Genomic DNA, 24,929 nt, shown 5'->3' with positions numbered 1-24,929 from the left:
CTCTGCTTAGTTTCCCAATGTTTGACAATTTTCTGTCTTGACCTTACCTACCCCACTGGCTATCCCTTCCAAGATTCTTTTTCCTCTCAGTATTTGCTTGATTCAATCCTTGTGTGATCTCTTTGGTTCCTCTTATCCAATCCCATGGCGTAAATATCATCTGCAGAGGGTGAACAACTCTCCCGGTTTGCCAAGAATTAAGAGGATTCTCAAGTCTTAGAACTTTCAGTGCTAAAATAGGGACAGTCCTGGGCAAACCAGGATGGTTGTTCACACTATATCTATATGCTAAGAACTCCCAAAATTACACCTCTAGCCCAGACCTTTCTGATGGGCTTTATTTCCATTTTGGTTTGTAAGATACATTTCAAACTTAAATTTGTCCGAGACAGAACTCTTAATTTTTGCCTTCAGTTTTTTCCTTCACTCATTATCCCTTATCTCTACAGATGTCATAATATACCAGTTCTTATGTCAAAAAAAAGGGAAAAAAGAGAAAAGGAGGGGGAAAAGGAGGAAAGGAAAAGAAAAGAAAGGAAAGGAAAGGAAACAAAACATCATCGATGGTTCCTCATGACCCTTCCTTTTCCATCCTCCAGTCCAGCCACCACCACCTGGTCTAAGTCATCACCATCTCCTACCAGCATCACCCCAACAGTCCTCTGACTACTCCCTATTTAACCCTTGGTCCTTTCCAATCCATTCTGCACAATGAAAGCTGGAATAACTCTAGTTTTAAACTAAAGAATTCTTTTTTAAAATATATAAAGACTCATTTCTTCTTAAAACATTTCAATGGCTTCCTACCACTTTAAGAATAGCAAGGAAATACTCTCCAGGGCTTGTAACAGTGCTTCTCTACCAACCTGTGGCGGGGATGGGTTTCAGTTTATGCTTTTGTTTATTTATGTTTCACCTTGGACTGACATGTGGGCCTACTGCACATGGACCACTGATCCAGTGCTGGAGTCTCAGCAATGTGAAGCTGCTACAAAGGTTTTAAAAATTTAAGCGCTTATCTTGTTTGCTGACTGGAAGTGGTCCAGCTCAAACTTTTATTAGCAGTGGTCTGCAAGTCCCTGCCTCTCTGACCTTAATTCACACAACCAATCCATTCACTCCTGATGCTGCAGGTAGCCTGGCTTCCTTTCTGCCCTTCAAAGGAGCTATTGGGCCCGTGGACTCAGCTAAGAACAGTCTTTGTCTGGCTCTTCACAGTAAAGCGTACTGTCGTCCTTCAGGTCTCAGCTCGGACCTCTCCTCAGTGTCCCCAATGCCCTCTCTCAATGGATGGTCCCCAGTTATTCTCTGAATTATAATACAGCTTATTGCCTTTACAATACATTCTAGAATGTTAACATATATTTTAATTTCTCTTTCTGTACTTTTTAAATTTTGAAATTAATTAGCATGAGTTTAATAAGTAAAACCACCTTTTGCTTTCTAATTCTACTCTTTCTGAGGAAAGCAGAATATATTCAGTATCTTGCAGTAACTTATGGTGAAAAAGAATATGAAAACAAATATATGTATTTTCCTATATGACTGAAGTATTGTGCTGTACACCAGAAACTGACACAATATTGTAAACTGACTATACTTCAATCAAAATATATTTAAAAAAATAAACAGATGCATATCATCTTGGTGGTAGAAATATGTACACACAGACACACACACCTCTTTGTTTTTTAATGCAATCATTCTCTACATATTACTCTGTAAAATAATTTTTTACCTAAGAATATACTTTAGGTATTCCTAGAGACCAAGACTAAACTTTTCTGGTTTCTCTTGAGGCAGGTACACATAACTCAGGGAGGCAGTTTCCCATAAATGAGATTTTGGGTATGTTTTTAATTTGCAAGTCTTGTTTTCTTTTTTCTGTTTGCTTCCCTACTCCTTCTCTCTTCCCCTTCTTCCCCTGCGTTCGTTCACCCTCTCCCATTGTGATTCTTGTTAAAAACTCTGTCTTCAGTTTCTTATAGTGTGTGTTGTGTGTTGTTCTATTGGTTTCTCTGTATCTTGCTTTTCTCACTCAACAACTTATTGTCAGAGTCACTCCAAGACAAATGACATAGGTCTTACGCACTGTTTGTAATTGCTTTTTAATAGCCCACAGTGTGAGTATATCATATTTTTTTTTTCCAATTGAAGCCTTTCACTTTTTCAGATTCTTGCCTCTACAAAAAAAAGTACAATAATCATCCTCGTGTGTATGTTTTTATATAGTGGTGATTTTACCCCTGAGGAACAGAGTTAATTCTAAGGCTATGGTTATTTCAAATTTTAGAAACACTGTTAAATTGTTTTTCAAAAAGGAGGGAATAATTCATAATTCCAGTAGCAAAGAATACACCGTTTCCGTCATACGCACCAGCAGTATACTTATTGAAATTTTAAAATTTTAAATGTCTGGTAAAGTGACATCTCTAAGTACGGGAAATTTGAGTTTACTCTTTTGTGAATGCCTTATTCATATCCTTGATGTAGTTTTCTATTGGTAGTTTGTCTTCTTTACAATTTGTAAGGACTCTTTCTATATTACGGACATTCAACATTCATCATCATCTGGGTTGCAAATCTTTTCGTTTTTCCCCTCAAGTCTATCATTTGTCTGCTGACTTATGTAATGGATATTTGTCATGTTTCTGGCTGTTCCAGGATCTGCTGAACACTTTTTCTATATATGAAGAATTTTTCACTTATGGGTTCTGTCCCCTAAACTAGAAAGTAGAAGCTCACTTTATTTCCCAAGTTCCCTTGCAGCTAGGGCACAAGAATATACCCCAGCCTCTTCCTATCAGATTCACCTGCACATAACTTTGAGGTGGAAATGATCAAGGCAAGACAGTGAGCTGTGCAATCAAAGTCCTACAGAGGCAGCAGTGGTATCTTTCCAAAAGTAGTCCTTTACTGTGGTTTGGGCATTTTCCTTTCCAAACTGCTTTTCTGAACATATAGCCAAAATATACATTGTTTTCAACCAAGCACACTGATATTGGGATCACTGTATATACAATAGTTATAATTTTTATGTCAAATATATCTCTTAATTTTTTCTGGGTTTCTGATAATGTTATGAAGTTCCCCCTCGATCCCTGTATTGTATATGCAGCCTTGATGGTCTTCTAAGTATTTTATTTTTAAATTTTAAATCAGTAGGAAACAATTAAATAGAGATGTATATTTCAATTAAACACACACACACACACACACACACACAAACCCTCCACCTAGAATTCTAGCTATGGAGGACATGTCCTTCCAAAATGAAGGTAAAATAAAGGAGCTTTTCAGCCAAAAAAATAAAACCCATAAAAAAAAAAGACATGTACATATATATTTATATTCATTTTTAGATTTATGTTTATAGTAATATATACCTGTAAATATTACATATATGGAGAGAGAGAGATAAGTGCTCTCCAGTAAAACATTTTACAAAGATGGAAACCTTCTATAATATGCACTCCCCATTAAACACTAGCCATAATTTAAAATGTGGCTAATGAAGCTGAGAAACAAAATTTTTACATTTAAATTAATTTTCATTTAAATTTAAATAGCACTGTGGCTAGTGGCTACAGCATTGAACAGCACATATAGTAAGAGTGAACTCAACTGAATTTCCTCCTGGATAAATAATTGTCATCCCCACTTATTAAATAAGTCATTCTTTTCCCACTGAATAGAAATACTAATGTTGCCATATATGAAATTTTCTTATACAGTCATTCATTTTCTAGATTCTCTATGTTTTATGATTCCATATGGCTAATACCATATTGATTTGATTATAAGGATTTTATAGTCTGATGAATAATATGTAAAGCATATTTCGCAGCTTTTCATTCTCCTATATCAAGCTTTTCTTGGCTGTTCTGAAATATACATTCTTCCAAGTGAACTTTTATGTCATTGTATCCAATTCTAAAATCAGCCTTGATGAAGTTCTATTTATTAGTGCCTCAAATTTACAGAATAATTTTGAAGAACTGACATTTTTACTGTATTAATTCTTCCCATCCGAGAACACAGCATCTTTTTCCACAGGTCAAATATTGTTCTGTGTCCTTCAATAAGATTTATAGATATTTTTACACACAGCCTGTGTTTTCTTTTTAAATTTTTCGGTAAGAATATTATGTTCATTGTAAATAGATATCTTCCAATTTTTACTGCCATTTACTTATAGATAATGTAGACAACAGCTCCTGATCTTCACATACTTATCCACTTTTATCTTAAATTCCCTTATCCATTTTTCTATTCATTCAGATTTTAATTAGAATCATAGTATTTCTAGGCATGTAGTATTTTTTTTTATTGAAGTATATAGTCAGTTTACACTTTTGTTGCAATTTCTGGCATGCAGCATAATGTTTCAGTCACACATAAACATACATATTTTCGTATTTTTGACGATGGCCATTCTGACTGGTGTGAGGTGATACCTCATTGTGGTTTTGATTTGCATTTCTCTGATAATTAGCGATACTGAGCATTTTTTCATGTGCCTATTGGCCATTTGTATGTCTTCATTGGAGAATTGCTTGTTTAGGTCTTCTGCCCATTTTTGGATTGGATTGTTTGTTTGTTTTTTGTTATTAAGTTGTATGAGCTGTTTATATATTCTGGAAATTAAGCCCTTTTCAGTCTCATGTTTTGCAAATATTTTCTCTCACTCTCTAAGTTGTCTTTTTATTTTGCTTATGATTTCCTTTGCTGTGCAAAAGCTAATAAGTTTAATTAGGTCCCATTTGTTTGTTTTTGCTTTATTTCTATTGCCTGGGTAGACTGCCCTAGGAGAACATTGCTAAGGTTTATGTCAGAAAATGTTTTGCCTGTATTTACTTCTAAGAGGTTTATAGTGTCTTATCTTATGTTTAATAGACAAAGAGGTTTTTTTTCCTAATGCCAATACTATATGTCTAATTTTCCAATGTTTATACTAATTTTTTTAACTTACCATTCCAAAGCAATGGCAGCAGTAGAAATTTTCATGTAATTTTTCATATTAATTGCAATGAGCATTTTCTAATTTAAAATGATAATTAGCTCTGGTTTGAGGTCAATTATTTTGTCATATTTTATTCCTATTAATTTATATATTTTTCATAATGTATTGATAGTGCCATATGATTTTGATTTTTTATAGATTGATATAAATAATTATGCTGATAGGTTTCCGGATATTAAAACTTTCTTGTTTTACAAAGATCTTTGCATCTGTATTTACACAGGAGGTTGGGCTACATTTTTGTTTTTTATGCTCACTTCATAAGGTTTTATATTAAAAAATTTTTCCCATCAGTTGTAGTAGCTTAAATAACACAGGAATTATCTATTTTTTATAAAACTTTGATACAGTCCAGCTGTGAAAATCTGTGGTCTCAGTGGTTTTTATTAATGGCAGATTTTTAACCTTCTCAATCACTTTTTTGATTATTGGCTTTTGTAAGTTTTCTACCTTCTCTTGGGATAATTTTAGAAACTTAAATTTTGTTAGAGAAGCATATATGTCATCTATGTCTAATGTTTTCAGATTTGTTGCCACAGAATTGTCTGCAGAAATGATTTTAATCACATCTCTAGTTATGTCTCATATCTCATTCTCATTCCTGCACACGTCCCTCCTTCTATTCTCTTAACCAGGATTCTTGCTCCTCATGTTTCATTTGACTTTCAGTCTAGTCCAGTGGTTATAGAAAATGTGATCTCTAACGTCCAAATAGTTATAATTTTATGGCAAACTTTTATAGAATATTTCTAATTAAATTATTATAAAACTTTTGTCAGTTATGAATAGTAAGAAATTCTATTGTTACCTTGAATCTTCAAATATAGCTCAGTCAGAAGATCTACCTCTATCCAGTGATTGAAACACACTCCCCCAGTTAGGGTCTATTGCGGGGTAGAGAGGTGAGATGGCACGAACTCTATTTAATAAAGGGGTGAGGGCAACTATTCGCTGGCAGTGATCAGGAGTGGAAGGAAGCAAAGAGAACAAGAAAATTCTTGTTGGACTGGCACTGTTATGAGCTGGCGTGGTAATCCTGGAGTCCTGCAGACATAAAGCTGACCCTCAAGAGTTTATTTCTTTGGTTCTTCAGAAACCTCCATCTCTAGGGAATAGGCTCTGTTTTGGCTGGTTGATTACTCCTCCTATATTCATTGAGAATCCTTCAGGTCTGGGCCTCTTCAGTGTCTCTCTGTTGAGATCACATTTCTCCTTCATAGAGTCCTGAGCCTGGCAGGACCTGAGATGATCTTATGCAGGCTCCTTCTCATTGCATGGCCCAGGTGTGACATGTGTCGATTGATTCAGGTGTGTTTGCTTTCATAATTTCTAAGGACAAAAGTTACTCTCTCCCTTCTCTGTCCTTGGCTTCTCTATCAGTTGCTGGCCAGTGACTCATTTTGTGATCTTTATATTTAACAAGCTGAAGTCAGACATTAGGCTACTATCTCCCCAGTCTGCTATGGACTTACATTAGATTCTCAATGTTCTCTTCAAAGCCTTTCTCTTTAGATCTGAAGTGAAGAAACAAGCAATCCCCATCCCCTGCCTTTATAGGGTCAATTCACAGAACTGCTATGTCTAAACAATTCCTCTTCTAAATTATAACAATGTTTCAGTCTCAGAAAAATGACCTTACTTAAGCAATTCTGAGCAGAAAGGGGATTAAGTTATCTAATTAGCGCTTAGCAAATTTTGGCAAGGCGGCAGTAGCGGGCCGGAAGGACTGACTCGCAGAACATCACTACAGAAAGGACCCATCAGGCACTGGCCACTTCTGCCACAATCAGGAAATTTCCAACCAACGCTACCTGCCAGATCATATTGCAGTTCCTGAGGATGCAGTGGGGAACAGATCAGACAATAAATTCCTACAACAATTAAATTTTACTTTGGGGAGTAAGGTGCGGATGGGAAACAGGGACCAAGCAAGGTAAATATACAAAATATGTTAGATGGTGATGATTGCTATGGGGACACAAAGCAAAGGCAGTCTGCAATTTTAAATAGGTTTTTGCAATTGAAATGTTGTTACTTTTCTTAAAATATGGACACATACAAATATATCTGAACACTTTTTGAGTGATTCTTGGTATTTTCTGCATGTACTACCTCCTGGGATAATGCCCCACGTTTCTCAGCCAGTCGCTCTGCCAGTAAATGGTGGAGTGAGCACTGGAACTCAGGTTTGGCTGTCTCCAAAGCTCACGCACTTTCTACTACATACTATTTTTGTAGTAAAATATAAATGACTTTTATATTTGCCACACTTCAGTTCTTCTGTATTTGTGTGTATATAATTAGGAATTGATATTATTCAGAGAAGTCATTGGGCTTAGCTAGATGAAAGCAAGTATCTGTGTGGCTTCCTAGTCATAAGGCCATTCCTGGAAAGTTCTGACCACCTGCCTTAATGCCTAGTTATTGCTCAGTCTGAGAACATGGGGCCTTGAGTTGGGCCTTGGAAGATGCTAACCAAGATTAGCTGCAGATTTCATGAGGTATGTTCAGTGTTATCTGTACTTTCTCCCGGAATTTCTCTAGTTCTGCCAATTTGTGTACTGAAATTCTCAGGAGTAACCACCATCCTTAAGAGACTGGATCTTGTCCAGGCCCAGATTCTTGGACTTCTCTGAGTATCTTATGATGGTCCCAGAACCAAACTCTTTTAGCTGCTAAGGACCACCCAGGAGTAGCCCTTAAACTGGAAGTAGACAGATCAAATTTCCCAGAGCTCCTTCAAGCTAAAGTGGGTCACCCAGGACCACACAGAGGCAGGACAGGAGATCTAGTGGAGTTTCCGTTTGGACTCAACTTCCAAAGAATGAGCGAAGTCTTCTCCAGCATTGAGAAAACAGGCCAGAAAGGCTAAAGCCTATTCACTCATGGGAAGAGCTTGGATGCAGCGTATCATCCCACCACTTGGCTTCAGTAATGTGCTTGAGTATCAGCTGTCCTCATCTGAGGATCACAGCCTACAAATCCTCAACTGTGAATTTTCCCAAGAATGTTGTAAAAGCCATCTCTCCAATCTAGTCTACTCAAAAGATTACAGAAACCTTAGCTTTGTTTCCTCTCAATTGTCTTTGATTCCTGGTAAATTGAGAATATTTTAATCAAGATTTTTCTATAAAATTATTAACTAGCTAATTATATAATGCATTACCATTTTTAGAAGAAATGTGTTATATACATGAAAGATATTGACACTGCTTAGAGTTATTTCTGCCCGTAAGTTTTGGGAACAACACAATCAGAAATATCTACAGAATAAAGATTATGAGAGTCCAATGCTGTGAACTGACAGTAGTAAATTGGGATTTGCTACACATTTTTTTTCCAAAACCTAATTTTGCTGTCACAGTAGTATAACTTACACTTAGTTGAATGTCTTTGCTTTACGTGAGCAAAAGTAGACAGTGATGAATGAGCATACTGAACCATTCTCTAGCTGAGAATTTTTGACCTTCTGAGTACGTATTACCACTGCCATGTTCTAAGCCTTTCTATTAAATCCCTTGAGCAACCCCAAATTGATACTGTTATTTAAAAGAAATTTTTCTTGTGTAAAGAGATACTAGTATAGTTACACTGCGAGTCACCATATGACGCGATCTAAGCACAGGCGTACCTCTGAAAAACCCAGAATTCTGCTTTTTCTTCAACCATCCATCAACCTAATGACTGAGAACATAAGACAATTCTATTTATGATATTCCACTTTCCCCCAAAACCAAGGACAAGAGATTTCATCTGAGATAGATAAATTGATGTGCAAGTGATAGTTCTATTGAGAAAAGAGAACATTCAGCTAATTTGTCTATTTCTTGAATAAGAGGAGGGGCTAACCCAAGAGTCATTTGTCAACCACCATGTGGAATCACTTATGCCAGACTGGGCCATCAATTAAATTTGAAAGCATCGCCCTGTACTTTCTAGATTGTAGAAATGAGAAAGAGGGAACAGGGAGACTGTACCTGCTTGATCCAATCCCCTGAGTTCCTCCAACTCTATTACCACAGATTGTCTTTCATCACCTCCTGGACTTCCACCTACAACTGCACTGCAGTACCAGCATCCAGTTACACATCCACACCACTGATTAGCAGACAGACTAAGAAATCCCTCCAATTCAGTCATTTATGTGTCAGCAAGCAGGGAGCCCCACTTCCCTCATTCCCAGAAAACTTCCTTCTGCAGCACTGGAGTGATGGCCAGGCATTTACAAGCCCTTTTCTTTGGCTGACAGTTTTGTGTTTAAACCCTTAATGGAGCATCTGCAACTACCGTTTTATTGAACTAATTTCAAATACAGTCGTGTTTCCAGTAAGCTATGACAGTTTTAAAAGTTTGAAGAGACCAGGAGTTGGAGACAACAGTAGAGCAGATGTGTTTCATTGGGATTTGTTAACATCTTACTAAACTATGTTATAGAGACATTTCAGGAAGCAAGCAGCAGCTCAAGCAACAACTCCTCTTTAAGCACACGTAATTCCATGTCAAGTGATAAAACAGGAACACGTAAGCCACCAAACCCCCAGTCCAATACACACTGTCATAGATATATATATAAAATACAAGGTGAATGGGCAAAACACAGTCCTGTGCGTGCCACAGGTTATTAACTTTAAAGACGATACACTTATTCATTAAAAAAATGAAGTAACTATTGAACACCTATTATATGCCAGACACCACCTTAGGTTCGCGGGATTCATCAGTCACTAAGTTTTGTGAGTCCAAGGAGCTTCTGCTCTGGGGGTTGGTGAAACAGACTAAAATTAAGATAACAAATAAGTAAATATCCAACCTAGAGGTAATAAGGGCAATGAAAAGATGACAAGGTGGAGCAGGGTCAGGGAGCCCCAAAGTCCAGGAACTGGGGAGGCGTGTCAGGTCACAGAATTTGGGTAGTCAGTATACTATTTGACAAAGTGATATTTGAGCAAACACTTGAAGGCTGCAAGGGGATTAGCAATTATTTTTTAAATAATAAATTACCAATATGAAAGTCTAAAAAAATTAATCTTATAAGTTGCACAATCTGATAAACAGAGCTGAAGACTAAAGTCAATTGTCAGAGAGCAAGAATGATGGTAAAAATCCACTGCCCTCAAGTACTTCTCAGTTTGCTCCTCCCAGCTGCTGCTTCTCTGTAACCTCCTTATTCCTCACTTCCTGCTTTGCTCTTCTTTTCTTTCCCTGACAAATTCACATGGTTCCTCTCCCTTTATACATGTATTTTTTAAGCTATATGAATAATTAGGTATATTTCCAATAATACATTACCATTTTCCCAGGAAAACAACACACTCACTTACCTTATTCTTGCTAGAGACACTTTTTTCTCCATTCATCTTGTGACCATCAGAATTATAGTAAAGTTGATGTCTCATTTAATCATTTTAATTTTGTTCCTGACACCTTGCCCTAAAGTGAAAAGCCATAAATTGACAACAAAATCCATTCATTTTAAAGGATAATTATGGAGTATGTTATCCCAATCCAAAATACTTTATTTTTATAGATTGGAATATATGTGTATATTTAAGTGAACAATGAAAACATGTTTATATAAATAGCGTGAATAAATATAAACAATAGTGTGGAAGTAAAACAAAGCTGGGACATAATTTGTAAAAAAGTTTATTTTACTCACCAAGGAAGGAAGAGAGTGAATAAGAGTGGCAGTTGGTCCTTATCTTCAGACAGGAATTTGATGTCAAAGTTGGATATGCTGGATATATTAGTTTCTTAGAGCTGCCATAACAGATTATCACAAGCTGGGTGGCTTGAAAGAACAGAAATTTACTCTCATCATTCTGAAAGCCAAAAGTCCAAAATCAAGTCCAAAAGCCTTGGCAAGCTTTCTGGAGTCACTGAGGGAGCATCTGTTCCACGCCTCTCTCTTAGTTCCTGGTGATGGCTGGTAATCCTTGGTGTTCTTTAGCTTTGTGGATGCATCATCTCCATCTCTGTCTTCACATGGTGTTCTCCCTCTGTGTCTGTGTGTCCAAATGTCCCTCTACTTATGAAGACATCAGTCTCGTGATGAGCACCCAATCTCCATGGTGATATCGTAATTCAGTTACATCTGCAAAGACCCTATTTCCAAATAAACTCATATTCACAGGTTCCAGATTTGAAGACTTGACCTTATCATTTTTGGTGGACAAATTCAACTCACTGGAAAATTATTTCTTTCCCTTAGGACTATGACAAAATGCAAAACTTGAGAGCAATGAACCACGTGGGAACACATGGGAACATGTAGTAAAGAGACTAAAGATTCAGAAAATGCTACATCTTCTTTCCTCTCACCCGCATCCTAACACAGGGCAAAAATGTTGTGTTTCATCCAAACGTGATGCTCAGTTTGAATTGATTTCAAATGATATTCTCACAAGAAATTATTGTGTTAAATAAATGGTGTGTCTTTTCCTGGAAATACATTGCTGATTTAAGCGTGTAGTTTTCAGTACATTTTAAGATTAAAAAATGTTGTTACTCCAAAAAAACGTATTATTTTGAGAAAAGTGAGCTGTTATGGTGAAAACTGGTCAACTGAACAGTCATAATGTGGAATAAATCTGTCTTGAGATTCAAGAGTAATTCAGCTGTAATCCAAATGCATCATATATTTTCATGATAATGTACTAAAAGCAGTATTTCCAATGTACGGCACTGAGTAGGCCCTTAAAAATTCTTAAATATTCCTATAGTGTAAATTTTTCTGTAACAATGGAGGTAAAGAAAAAAGAAAAAAAGACTGTTGCAGTGTGGAGGCTGCAGGTTCATTTTCTAAGTAAGTCGCATACCAGCTGTTATGGGTTGAATTGTGTTCCCTCACAGTGTATGCTGAGGTCCAGTACCTCTGAATGTGATCTTATTTGAAAACAGAGCCTCTGCAGATGTAGTTGTCTTCTTCAAGATGAAGTCACTAGGGCCTTAATCCAGTATGACTGGTTTTCTCATAAACAGAGAAAATTTGCATAGAGTCAGACATTACGTGATGATAAAGGCAAAACACCACGTGTGGATGAAGGCTGAGATCAGGCTGAGGCATCTATAAACTAAGGAACACCAAAGCTTGGCAGAAAACCACCAGTCTAGGAGAGACGCATGGAACAGACTGTCTCTCACAGCCAATTCTGTCAGTACCTTGATCTTGGACTTCCGGATGCCAGATCTGTGAGACAATAAATTTCTATTGTTTAAGCCACCTAGTGTGTAGTCCTTTGCTATGATATCCCTAGATAATGATTACACTTCTCTGTGTAAGAAAACTTTATGCCTCTGGGTGTGGAGGGGGCTAAAACTGACATAAGGTGAAAATTTAGTTATTTGTTACATGCCATGGGCCTTCAAGGCTAGTCTTGAACAATGGAAACCTCAAACATTGAATGCCAGGGCTCTGTGTATCCTATCCCGGAGCTTCCCAGTACAGCTGTGTCTGGACTCCTCCAGTAGAGTGAGGTCTAATTACTGCTCCATCAACAGTGAGAGATAAACTCAGGCTCCTATAACAAGCGTGGTCAGTGGGTGACGTTTTGTTTCTTCTCTTTCACTCTGGGTGACAAACTCCAAAGAGGAGTCTGAGAGGGCACTGAAATGTAACACAGATGTGGCAGTAGCTCTTCACTACCAGTATCATACCCATTTTTCACTCCTCCTTTTGTAAGAGAGGATGGGGGAGGCAGTATACCCAGCTAAAACATATTTCTCAGCCTCACGTGCGCAAAAGATGGTCAGTAAGATGTAAGCATATCCCGTAAACAAAATGTAATAAACAGTTGGATGAGACCTCTGGAAAAGTTTATTGAGCTGACAAGTGCCCTTTCTTTTCTTCTTTCCCAAAACATTCCTGTGAGGTCCTGTGGTCCAGAAGCTATTTTGGACCATGAATAGAAGTCTAAGAAATTCACCCCAGAATCCTTGGCACTCTTGTGCTATTGAACAGCTATCAATAACTGCCTATCTCTATACTTTTTATTGGTTGACAAAAATAAAATTATATATTTAAATCACTCGAGTCAGCACTGGTACCCAAGTACTACTCTTACCTGATATAAAAACTTACCCACGTAGTAGGCACTCCTTTGGCTTCCAAGTTTCCAGGTAGCTTAATCTGAACTTGTCGTACTTTACAATGCAGATTAACACACTCACATTCTTCATTTTTGTCCTTGAAATAAAATGTTTGCCCATGAGAACATTACTGTACATTTCAGGGAACATAATTCTAATGAAATCCCAATGAATATCTTTATTTTGAGGATTATTCTTATTTTATCAGGCAACAACTTGAGAAATAAAGAAAGTAACACCCTCCAATAACTTTTGAATTACTTTAAATATTTTTTATTACTCAGAACAAGTAATAATTTTTCAACAGCCAAAAAAGGGTGAAATCTAACTGTTTGATATGAGTTTAAGAGAGTTTTAAATTTATATGAAGGTGATGATGCCTATTTACTGATTCACTGAAACCTCTCAAAATAGCTTCATTAGCAGAGGAGTAGAAAAAAGTGGAAACTTAAAAAGGCTGATCTTGTCGGACCCTTTATTTTCTGGGTGTATTAGCCAAGGAATGTCTAGAGCATGATTCTAAGAAGAGCACAGGTAGTTGTAATGTGGAAAATACTTAAAAAATATACGACAGAACCACTTACCTGGGGACCTACCAGGTGGGTTTGTTTTGTTCATGTTCTAAGAATAAAAGAATAAATGGAAGCCATTCTTTGCTTCTAATAATTTGTTTCCTTTCTCCGTTCAAAGAAAAATTAAAGAAAATAGAGGACAAAGAAGGCTATCACCTGATTTCCTTCTAAATTAGGCTATAGCATTGCCCAAGGTTAAGCTTATATAACCTTTAACACCATCAAGTTAAAAGTATGTGGTCAAGATACCTTTTAAAAAAATAAGAAAGTGAGGTTTTAAGAGACTCCCCCATGCTTTTGTAGTTACATGAGCTTATAAAAAATCTATACTTTTTTTAAAAGCAACTTCCTTCTTAAAACTGTATTATTTCACTTAAGAAGTCTTGGCTCAATTCAATTACTTGGCATCCTTTGAGGGGCTCATCTTCCACGTGAAAAAACATAAGCTGCCCACGACGACCAAGTACCTGAGATGCTTCAGATGGTTTGCTTTTTCCTGGTTACAATAGACTCAGCCAAACTGTGTTAGTCAAGGGCACAAGTCAAAGTATTTTTAATTGATAATCATTCCAGAAACATCAGCCACCAAAACCTTTTAGGATAGGTCTTCCCAGGCCTGTAAGTCACTGACAATTTTAAGCAACAACAGACTTCACTTAAGAAATATCCTATAGTTCTTAGCTAAAGGAACACAAGCCCTACGTGGTCCCAGCATTCTCATCTTCCTTCCTCCCAGCTGTAGACTTTCAGTTCAGGACTTCTGACTCTGCTGCTGTTGTGAGTGCTTTTTCTTCCCTTTCAGTCACTACTCTCTTATCTTTTTTATTTTCATAGCTATTATCCTTCCAAATCCTGTTTCTGAATGAAAACATTTTTGAGTTCTCTGACACTTACCTTGATACTTAAGTGTAGTATCTCAAATGTGTATTGGTATCTGAGAGTATAAAGGAATTCCATGATGATTATCTTATTTCTGTTAAGGGAGGTCAGGTAGGGAGAATTGTAAATACAAATTCAGGCACTGAGGCTCAGAAGAGCTATTTATAACTCAGCCAGAATCACGTTCATACTAAGTGACAGAGCCAAGACTAGAATCGAGTCTTCGGTTTCCTAGCCCACTTCTTCATTCGCTTTGCTGTATTTCTACACTTGCTTTTGAAATGGGTACTTTTGTCCCATAGACTAGGAAGGTGACTGAAGTGACTCACGGGAGACAGAATTCTCTCCCAGTCAGACATGTCTCCAAATTGAATTATTAATAGTGGTGAAAATTTAAGGAGCTACTAAGGTATAGAAAATGTCAGTATGAAATAAACAATTTACATTATGTTACTCTTGACAATTAGGTCATTTACCAAAACTATAATATTAAGTGCTATTTAGTGTGAATCTAACACAAAGCCATTCTTAAAACCTTAACAACTGACAAATGTTTCCAGAGGTATCCTTTGCCTGAACTATGTGGTTACCTTAGGGAATCTTCTGAATCCAGGTACAGGATGTCATAACAATGTCTGCTTGGATCAGAGGGCTTTTGCTGCTAGATTTACAGGACATTTGGCTTGAATCCTTTGTTCCTCTATCTCATTGGCTATTTCTAAGGAGACCTGTATTGCCACAGTCTTGGAAAATGGTCTTCAGGGTTAGCGAAGGATGAAGAATGGTGGCAAAAATCCAGTTTTTCTCTTCTGTTCTTCCAATTCTTATTTAATTTTAGCTCAATCTGTAGCCACGAGAATCAGCCGAGCACAACTATAAAAATAAGAAGCATACCCAGAGCCTAAAGAAAATAAAACAAACTTTGTAGGTGAGGGTATGAGTAGCTGCAAGCTTAAAAATCATGTATATCTGTATTTTATCTTAATTATTTTTCTATTTTTCTTAGCCATCTTTGTGGGAGGAATATTCTAAATTTATGTAGTAGAGAAAAAATGTTAGATCTTCTCTCACATTAAGAAGTAGTTTGCTAAATCAATATCCATTCAGTAAGTACTTATTGAGAACTTGTTCTGAGAGACACTGTGATATGTACTGGGAATATAATATGAACCAGGGAAGTGTTTTCTTGCCTTCAGGAAGCTTACAGTCTGATGAAAATGGACAAAAGGAAAAATAAAAATTAAAGGTAAGTGCTACAACCATGAGAATGTAGAATCTATGAGAAAATTTAGAACATTCCCATGAGCATATTAAGATTAAATATAATCCACTCTGTATCTGGTTTAACTCAATTCAAACTTTGTTCTGCTTTTAAGAAATGATAAAGAAATTTTTTAAAAGGTGATATTATTATAAGAATAACCTTGAGCTTGCTGTAATGTAGAGGAAAATGAGGATCATTCTTACACTTTAATTCATTAAGAAGTTTTTGTATTATATTAATTGCAATACAATGTATAGTAATACTGTGTTTGTGATGTCATCTTCCTAAATATGAAGAGATTATTTTGAACATTAGATTAAAATCAAAAGACATGCTCTTCAATGCTAATAAATTTTATTTTATAATAGAAGACTCTATCTTCCTTGGTTTGTTGGGTGCACTTAAGGGTGTAATTCCATAAGAAAATAAAACCAACCAAAATCCATTAATATGGTAGGAGATAGGAAGCTACAGCTAATGTCCATCTGTATTAAAAGTAATAAAGAAATTATATTATCCTATAAGGTAGTCATTGGTTTAGTGTGGTCATATAATATATATCACATTTCCAAATTGCTCACCTAAATTCACTGCTAAGAAGCTACATGTGATAGCCTGATACTGATTTTAATAATCAAAAATAATAATGAAATAGAGCACATTACAAATTACTTTTCATAACTCTTCAAATTTACATAGTGTTTCTGTGGGATGTAACCAAGAAACCTTGCCTAGATTCTGTACTGATTTTACAGTGTCATTCCAGGGAAAGAATTTCTTGTTATGGTAGAATCCCTAAACCTCCACTGCAAAAATCTTAGCTCTGAGTTGATGACTTGAAAAACCACCACCACCACCAACAAACTGAATGAACGGGAACATTTATTTCTGTTTATGTATCTGATCTGTACTCCTAACATATTGTTTAGAAAATACATTCCACAAGAATTTTATTTCAGTCATCCAGACAGCCCAGTGGGGACAGATGATAATAGATGCTCAAAGATTAGCTAGCTGGATTTTGAAGGTTTATCACAATTTGAAGTATCTTTAAATTTCAATGGTAAGGGTTAAGTCTATTAAATTTTAATCTTGAGTCAGACCAGAGTTATCGTGATACCAATTTAATAAATAAACAACTTACTGAAGGCGTATTTCTTGTCTTTCTAACATAGTACATATCCACTAGATCAGTAATGCAAATTTAACTACAGAGGATCCATAGAACTGACAGGGATCACCATGGTCCTCTAGATCATAGAAATGTTTTACATCATGTACATCAAACCAGAATAAATACCTTCTAACTTCTCCATGTAGTCATGTCTCCTCAAGGGCCGCCAGTCCTGACTACTGCTACAGCGATAGCCAAGCCTTTTCTAGAACAGACAGTACACACACACACACACACACACACACACACACACACACACAGTTTTTTTAATGTTGACAATTCCCAAGAGAGTAGTTGTCAACTGTCCAGGGAATGTATCAATATGGGCCAGACCACAGAGAAATATTCTTATCTACTGTATATTTATTTTACTATTTGCCATATCATAAATATAATCCAAATTTCCCTTTCTTCATGAAATGTTAATATATGTGTTCTGATCTAAAGCCAGAATTTTTGTCATATCAGTGCTTTTAAAAGAATAGCAACATTTTAAAATTTTGTATTATATCCTGATGTTTTGACTCAATACATTTTGAAAATCTACATTTATATAACTGGCTTCAAATAATATTTAAATTATACATAATATTCCAGAATAGAAAAACATTCTTATTCTTTGAATACATTTTAAAAGAAAATATTCTGATTCTTCAATTAAGTAATATACTTTCTGTGAATATTTTCATTTGGTATATGGTATATAGAAAATGCTTGAAAAATATTTTTGCATTTATTGAAAGAACAAATTAAGTATATAATTATATATATACTTCTAATCATATTAGCATATTGTTAACTGTGATATTCCAAACGTTCATATATCCAGTCCAATATAAAACCCTTTTCCACTAATCCACTTAAAATATCCACTTTCAAAATAATAAAAAACAAAGAATATTTATTTTTAAAAATTTCTTGCTGTCTTCTATTATGAAAAGTAATAGTTGCTAATTAAAATTTAACTTTCTAAATAATTCGTAGCTCAAGTAATTTCAGCACACATATTTGCTTTCCTTTCCTATGGCACCGCACTTAAAATGACAGTAACAACCACAATAACAACAATAAAGAAGACACTCATAAACAGTGAAAGAAATGGAAGGCAAATTACCAAGAACAACAAAAAGTAGATAAGGAGAATTTTTTCTGGCAGTTGGGTAGCCGAGATAACCTAATATAACTTGCCCTGAAAACAACAAAAAATGCTGGATACAATGTACACAGCATCAGTTATATTTGTGGGTGTGTTATAAAGAAATTAGGATTATTTGAGGCAAAAATGTATGCCTTCTACAATCTACTCCTCTCCCACCTCCACACCACCCCTCAACTTCTACCACTACTTACACCCTTTCTGCTAATGGTAAAAAGAAAAATTACCTGTCTTGAAACTTAGTGCTAGCAGAGAAAAAAAATTAACTCTCCTAAGAATTCATAAATACAAACAGTTTCTCAATGAGTTTTACACATCAATGCTATGCTAGCTGGAATGCCTAAAGAATTTTAAGTCATGAGTTTATTTCTAAGTGTTCCCAGATTAGTAGTAAATATAGGCACTGGGAGAAACAACTCCGTATCTTGTCTGAGGGTCACCAATCTTAAACCAAGGCCTTAGGGAAGTACCAGATAAACTTTCAAGAAATAAGAACTCATCCTCAAAAATCATCAGACATGTAGGAAATCAAGCACCATGAAGGAGAACCAGCAGAATTAACAAATAGCAGAGCCAGACAAAAATAGGAATAAAGAAGGGCAACAAATAGAAAACAGTAATGAACATGGTAGATATTAATCCAGTTACATCAATAATCACTTTGAATGCAACAATTAAAGACAGATTTTCAGAGTGGATCAAAAAGCAAGATCCAACTATATGCTGCCTACAAGAAAACACTTTTAATATAAATATGAATATAGATGAAAAGTAAACATATGGAGAAAAGTATATCATACTAACATTAATCAAAGGAAAGCAAGAGTAGCTATACTAATTTCAGACAGCAGAACTCTACAATGCCATCAGTCAACTGGATATAATTGACATCTATAGACTATTTCATCCAACAACAGAATACACATTCTTCTCAAACTCATACGGAACATTCAGCAAGATAGATGACATTCTGGGCCACAGAGTAAACCTTAACAAATTAAAAAAGACAAAAATCATACAATGTCTGCTCTTAGACCACAATGGAGTTAAGCTAGAAATCAGTAACAGATATTTGGGAAACAGATTGTATTTGAGAAATACCCAAAATACATGGAGATTACACAACACAGCTCTGAATAACACAGGGGTCAAAGAATAAATCTCAGGGGAAATTTTAAAATATTTTGAACAAAATGAAAATAAAAATACAACTTCTCAAAATGTGTGGGTTGAAGAAAAAGTAGTGCTTGGAGGAAAATTTATAGCATCAAATGCCTGTATTAGAAAAGAAGATCATCTAAAGTTTCCAAATTAGAAGACTAGAAAAAAAAGAGCAAAGTAAATCCAAAGTAAGCAGAAGAAATAATAAGAATTAGAGCAGAAATCAATAATTTGGAAATAGGAAATCAGTAGAGAATATTCATGAAACTAAAAGCTGTTTCCTTGAAAAAATTAATAAAATTGATAAGCCTCTATCCAGACTAAGAATAAAAGAGAGAGGACACATTTTACCATTATCAGAAATCAAAGAGGGAGCATTACAGATTCCATGGACATTAAAAGGATAGTTAAGGAATACTACGGCCAACCCTATTCCCACAAAATTTGAAAAACTGGATGAAATGCACCAATATTTGAAAGACACAATTTGCCAAAATTCACACAGGGAGAAATAGACAATCCGAATAGATTTCTACCTGTTAAAAAAAATTGAATCAATAATTAATGACCCTCAAAAACAAAGCACTTGTCCCAGATGGGTTCACTGGCAAATTCTACCAAACACTGAAGGAGGAAATTATACCAATTCTCCACAATGTCTTTCAGAGGATAAAAGCAAAGTAAACACTTGCTAACTCGTTTTATGAGGCTAGCATTACCTTAATACCAAAATGAGACAAAATTACTGTGAGAAACAAAAACTGAAGACCAATATTTCTCATGAACAAAAATCCTCAACAAAATATTATCAATTTGAATCCAAAAATGTATAAAATGAATTATATACCACAACCAGGTGGGATTTATCCCAGGTATGCAAGGCTGGTTCAACATCTGAAAATCAATTAATATAATCCATCACAGCAACAGACCAAAAAAGAAAAATCACATGATCATATCAATAGATGAGTAAAAATCATTTCACAAACATTATTAACACCCACTCACGATAAAAACTCTCAGTAAGCTAGAAATAAAGGGTATGGACATCCTCATCATCAAGTTATCTACAAAAAAACAAAACAAAACAAAAAACCTACAGCTAGTATCATACTTAATGGTGAGAAATTCCAGGTCTTCCCACTAAGACCGGGGAAGGATGTCCCATCTCACTACTCCTTTTCAACACTATACTGAAATTTCTAGGTGATTCACAAGACAAGAAAACAAACAAACAAAAAACATATAGAGACTGGGAAGGAAGAACTAACACTGTCTTTGTTTGTAGATAACATGATCATCTATACAATTATAGCCAGGCTGCAGGATACAAGGTTAACATACAAGTCAGTCATTTTCATATACCAGTAGTTAACAAGTGGAATCTAAAACTAAAAATGCAATACCATTTACAGTCGCACCCAAAATATGACATATATGGGTATAAATCTAACAAGAGATATACAAGATCCATGTGAGGAAAACAATAAAACTCTGATGAATAAAATCAAACAATAGCTACGGAAATGGGAGTGATTTTCCATATTCATGGATAGGAAGACTCAACATTATCAACATGTCAGTTCTTCCCAACTTGATCTATAAGTTCAATGTAATCCCAATCAAAATCCCAGCAAGTTATTTTATAGATATCAATGGAAAGATCCAGGATAGCCAACACAATATTGAAGAACAAAGTTGGAAGATTGACACCACTCAATTTCAAGACTTACTAAAAAGCTACAGTATTCAAGACAGTGTGGTGTTGGTGAAAGAGTAAAGAAATAGATCAATGAAACAGATGAGAAAGCCCAGAAATAGACCCAGACAAATCTGATCTTTGACAAAGGAGCAAGAGAAAAGACAGTGTCTCTTCAGAAAATAGTGCAGGAATAACTGGACATCTGCATGCAAAAAAAAAAAAATCTAAACACAGATGTTACATGGAAGAAGAAATTTGCAGAGACACATCTGATAAAGGACAGCTTTCCAAAATAGAAAAATAACTCTTTAAAACTCAACAGTAAGATAATGAACGATCTGACTAAAAAATAGGCCAAAAATCTGAAGACACACTTCACCAAATAGGGTATAGAGATACCAATCAAATAAGCATATAAATGCTCCACATTAGGTGCCATGAAAGAAATGCAAATTAAAACAATAATGTGATACCACTGCACACCTATTAGAATGGCTCAAATGGTCAGTGCTCAAGTCTAGAACACTGACAACACTAAATTCTGGCAAGGACATGGAACAACAGGAACTCATACATTGTTGGTGAGAATGCAAAATACAGCCACTTTGGAAGACAGTTAGGCAGTTTCTTACAAAACTAAACATATTTCCACCATATGACCCACCAATCACTCTTCTTGGTATTTACCCCTAAAAGTTGAAAACTTATAACCACATAAATACCTGCACACATATGTATACAGCAGTTTATTCATAGTTTTTAATACTTGGAAGTAACCAAGATGTCGTCAGTAGGTAAATGGGCACATAAACTGTCGTACATCCAGACAATGGAGTATGATTTAGCACTAAATAGAAATCAGCTATCAAGCCATGAAAAGACTTGAAGGAAACTTAAATGCATATTACTAAGTGAAAGAAGCCTATCTGAAAAGGCTACATACTATAGCACTTCAATTATATTACATTCTGGAAAAGGTGAAACTTACGGAGACATAAAAAGATCAGTGGTTGCCGTGGACTCCGGGAGGAAGAAGGATGAACAGACAGAAAACACAGGGCTTTTGGAGTACCACAGATATTCTGTAGGATAACATAATGATAGATACATTTGTCCAAACCCATAGAATGTACAACACCAATAGTGAACCATAATGTAAACTAGAGACTTTGGGTCGTCATGATGTTAATGGAGATTCATCAGTTATGACAGATGCACTCGTCTGGTGGGGGTTGTTGATGATGGGGGTGGCTATGTGGGGGGGGGGCAGGGGCATGGGAAATCTCTGTAACTTTCCCTCAACTTCCCCCTGGGAACCTAAACTGTTTTTTTTTAAAAAAAACTAGGGAAATAGATGTTTTAGATTAAAAACAAGTAGCAGAACACAAAATTAAAACTTACAAGTATCTGCCTCTTCGGAGCAGAACTGTGGGGAGAAAGACATGTGGGTTACAGAACTGCTGGTTTTCATTATAAGCCCTCCTGTACTAGGTGATCTTTTTTTTCTATCAAAATGAACCACTTTCATCTAAATCGATGAATGGCTAAGTAAATAACACAACACCAATAAAATTCTGCACAAGAGTCAGTTTATGTCATTCATGTAACCAGCGGCTGCCCAGCCTTATCTTACATCGGCCACTCAATACTCTTTTCACTTCTGTGCCAATATATGCTATCCCGTATCATGAGGTATAATGATGTCTATTCTCCTTTGCCTGGAGAGAGCCTAAATAAATCCCAGATCTGAGTTGCAGGAACTTTCTTCAACAGTCTGTAAAATATTTCCTAATCATCACTGTAAGTCAGCTGAGTCGCATGTCAATCATAGAGGAAGAACAGAAAAAGGCAACTGAAAGTCTCTGGGATCATTCAAGCTAATTTATAGCCAGAGCACAACTAGAATTTAGAGACCCCTCAGGGATGCATGGATAGCAGCTCAGCCCTCTGAACAGCAGCGCGCCTTAACTGGAACACACCCAAAGAGAGACAACAATGCTCCTGGTCTGAGGTTCACTCAGTGAACCTGGCAGTGACCCAGGGATAGCTAGCCTGACTCACCCCTGAGTCAGTCCCATTTTGTCCCTAGTTAACCTTGCACCAAATTCCCTTGTTGTTTTCTTTTTTAACTTTAATTTTTAAAATTTATTTATTTTTAAACAGGATTCACAAGTTGAGAAAATAACCTCTTTTCTTCCCTCTCTTCCTGTAGGATCCAGAATGACAAGCTATAAACTTGTGCTCTAGTGAGGTGGCTGATGCCTCATTGGGTAGTTTGCCCTCTGTGCTATCAAAAGGACACAGTTATCTAGATGTCAAAGAGAGTGCACAATCTCATCAAGGGGCCAAATGTACTCTCTTTCTCCTACAATTAAAAGAAGAAAAAAAGGAAAGTTCCAATCTTGTCTTCCTATTGCTAGTTGTAATTCAGTCTTCCCTCCAATTTTCTTCCCAAGAGACTACTCCCAATACACAGCAACCCAGGAACATGGAAACCCCAAATCACACCTTTCTAAAACTATCCCACGTTGGCGAACAAACATCCATTACAGTAGGGAATTGTACTAAAGGGATACCCCAGGATCCACACGTCACTGTGCATCATCTCCAAAGCCATGCAAACGGAGAAAGGAATTTCACAGACTAAGTTTCACAAAAAGAACAGATCAGTAAGAAATCATTGCCAATCTCATGATGAAGTTCATTTATAGGTCTGGGGTACTTACTATACATTAGCACAATATAATCACTGTGGTGATAAAACAACCACAGACACATCAGAATCATGTTTCACCTCACTGGACTTACAAATACTTTCCATTCTCATGCTACGAGCAGATATTCAAAGTTTACCTAAACCTGAGTCTTGAATAGCACACCTTCGTATTCAGTGACAAAATTATGTTACCAAATGTGTTTTTGCTCCGAATCTCTCAGGCATGTTAAAGTGCCTGTATGTATGTTTCTCTAAAACACCGCATGTCCCGCTGGCTTGGGGCTTTTCATGTACTGTTTTTCTGCCCACCATGCTCTCCTGCAGAACGCAACATGGTTCGCTCCTCCCACAACTTTTTGCTTTGCTCAAGTACCACTTTCTTAGTGAGATGTCCCCCCAGATCACCACATTTAAAATGAAAACTCCTCCATCCCTGCGCTCCACATCCTCCTTTCCTGTTTTATTTTCTCCATAGCACTTAATACCTTCTACTATATCTATAATTCACTTATTTCTTTTGTTCTCTAACATCAATACACCTGGCACATCAGGATGCTCACAAAGCACTTTTTGAATGAATGAATTTAAAGATGATGCAAATGACTTTAGCTAGGTATCTTGATAAACTTTTCAAGTGTTAACTTTCCACTATAAACATGAATTTTCTTTTACATTTCAGTAAAATTTTATGTTCTTTCCAATATCCAAATGTTGTTTCATTTTTTTCCTCTCAAGAGATTTCTTAGCTTCCTCCATTTTCAATTTTTAATATCTCACTGGCCTCTTAGTCTGTCTCCATCCAGTGTTTATTTGACACTTCCTGGTTCACTGAGGACTACCCTCAACAAAGAGGGGTTTTCCAAGCAAAAAAAAAATTCCCAGAAAGAAAACAAATCAACCCTGCCACAAGGAAGTAGAGAATTTGCTGCAGGAGATCATATAAGCAAAGTGAAAAATATCTAAGACTTACAGGCTGTGGTCCACCCAGAAAGAGAGAGAAATTGTAGTGCCCAAGGAATCCTTGCTCCCCTTCCTCAGATGAGAGGTCTCTGGCAGGAGTCCCATCTACCCCAACTCAAAGGGCAATAATTTTCCAGGAGACTCATTTGGACACATGGCTACTTTCCAGTCACTTGAGAAGTTCTCCGGCAAATGTGTCCTGAGATGTCTACAGCCTAGGTATGATTTCAGAAG

At 36.2% G+C, this 24,929-nt stretch overlaps 1 protein-coding gene across 8 annotated transcripts in view; it reads right to left on the bottom strand.

The window, feature by feature from the left end:
* The window catches only part of CRPPA (CDP-L-ribitol pyrophosphorylase A), a 358,292-nt gene that overhangs the window by 81,482 nt on the left and 251,881 nt on the right, over positions 1–24,929 (bottom strand). For all 8 annotated transcript variants that reach the window (XM_074367397.1, XM_074367395.1, XM_074367399.1 and 5 more), the window contains exons 12-15: positions 15,153–15,463; positions 13,104–13,208; positions 10,683–10,814; positions 10,345–10,453 (exon numbers count right to left, since the gene is read on the bottom strand). The gene's annotated coding sequence lies outside the window, so the exon portion shown is untranslated. The remainder of the gene's footprint in view (positions 1–10,344; positions 10,454–10,682; positions 10,815–13,103; positions 13,209–15,152; positions 15,464–24,929) is intronic.

The sequence above is a fragment of the Camelus bactrianus genome, chromosome 7, assembly GCF_048773025.1.
Source record: "Camelus bactrianus isolate YW-2024 breed Bactrian camel chromosome 7, ASM4877302v1, whole genome shotgun sequence".
In the NCBI taxonomy this organism is placed as follows: domain Eukaryota; kingdom Metazoa; phylum Chordata; class Mammalia; order Artiodactyla; family Camelidae; genus Camelus; species Camelus bactrianus.
This window is presented reverse-complemented; position numbering and strand designations above follow the sequence as displayed.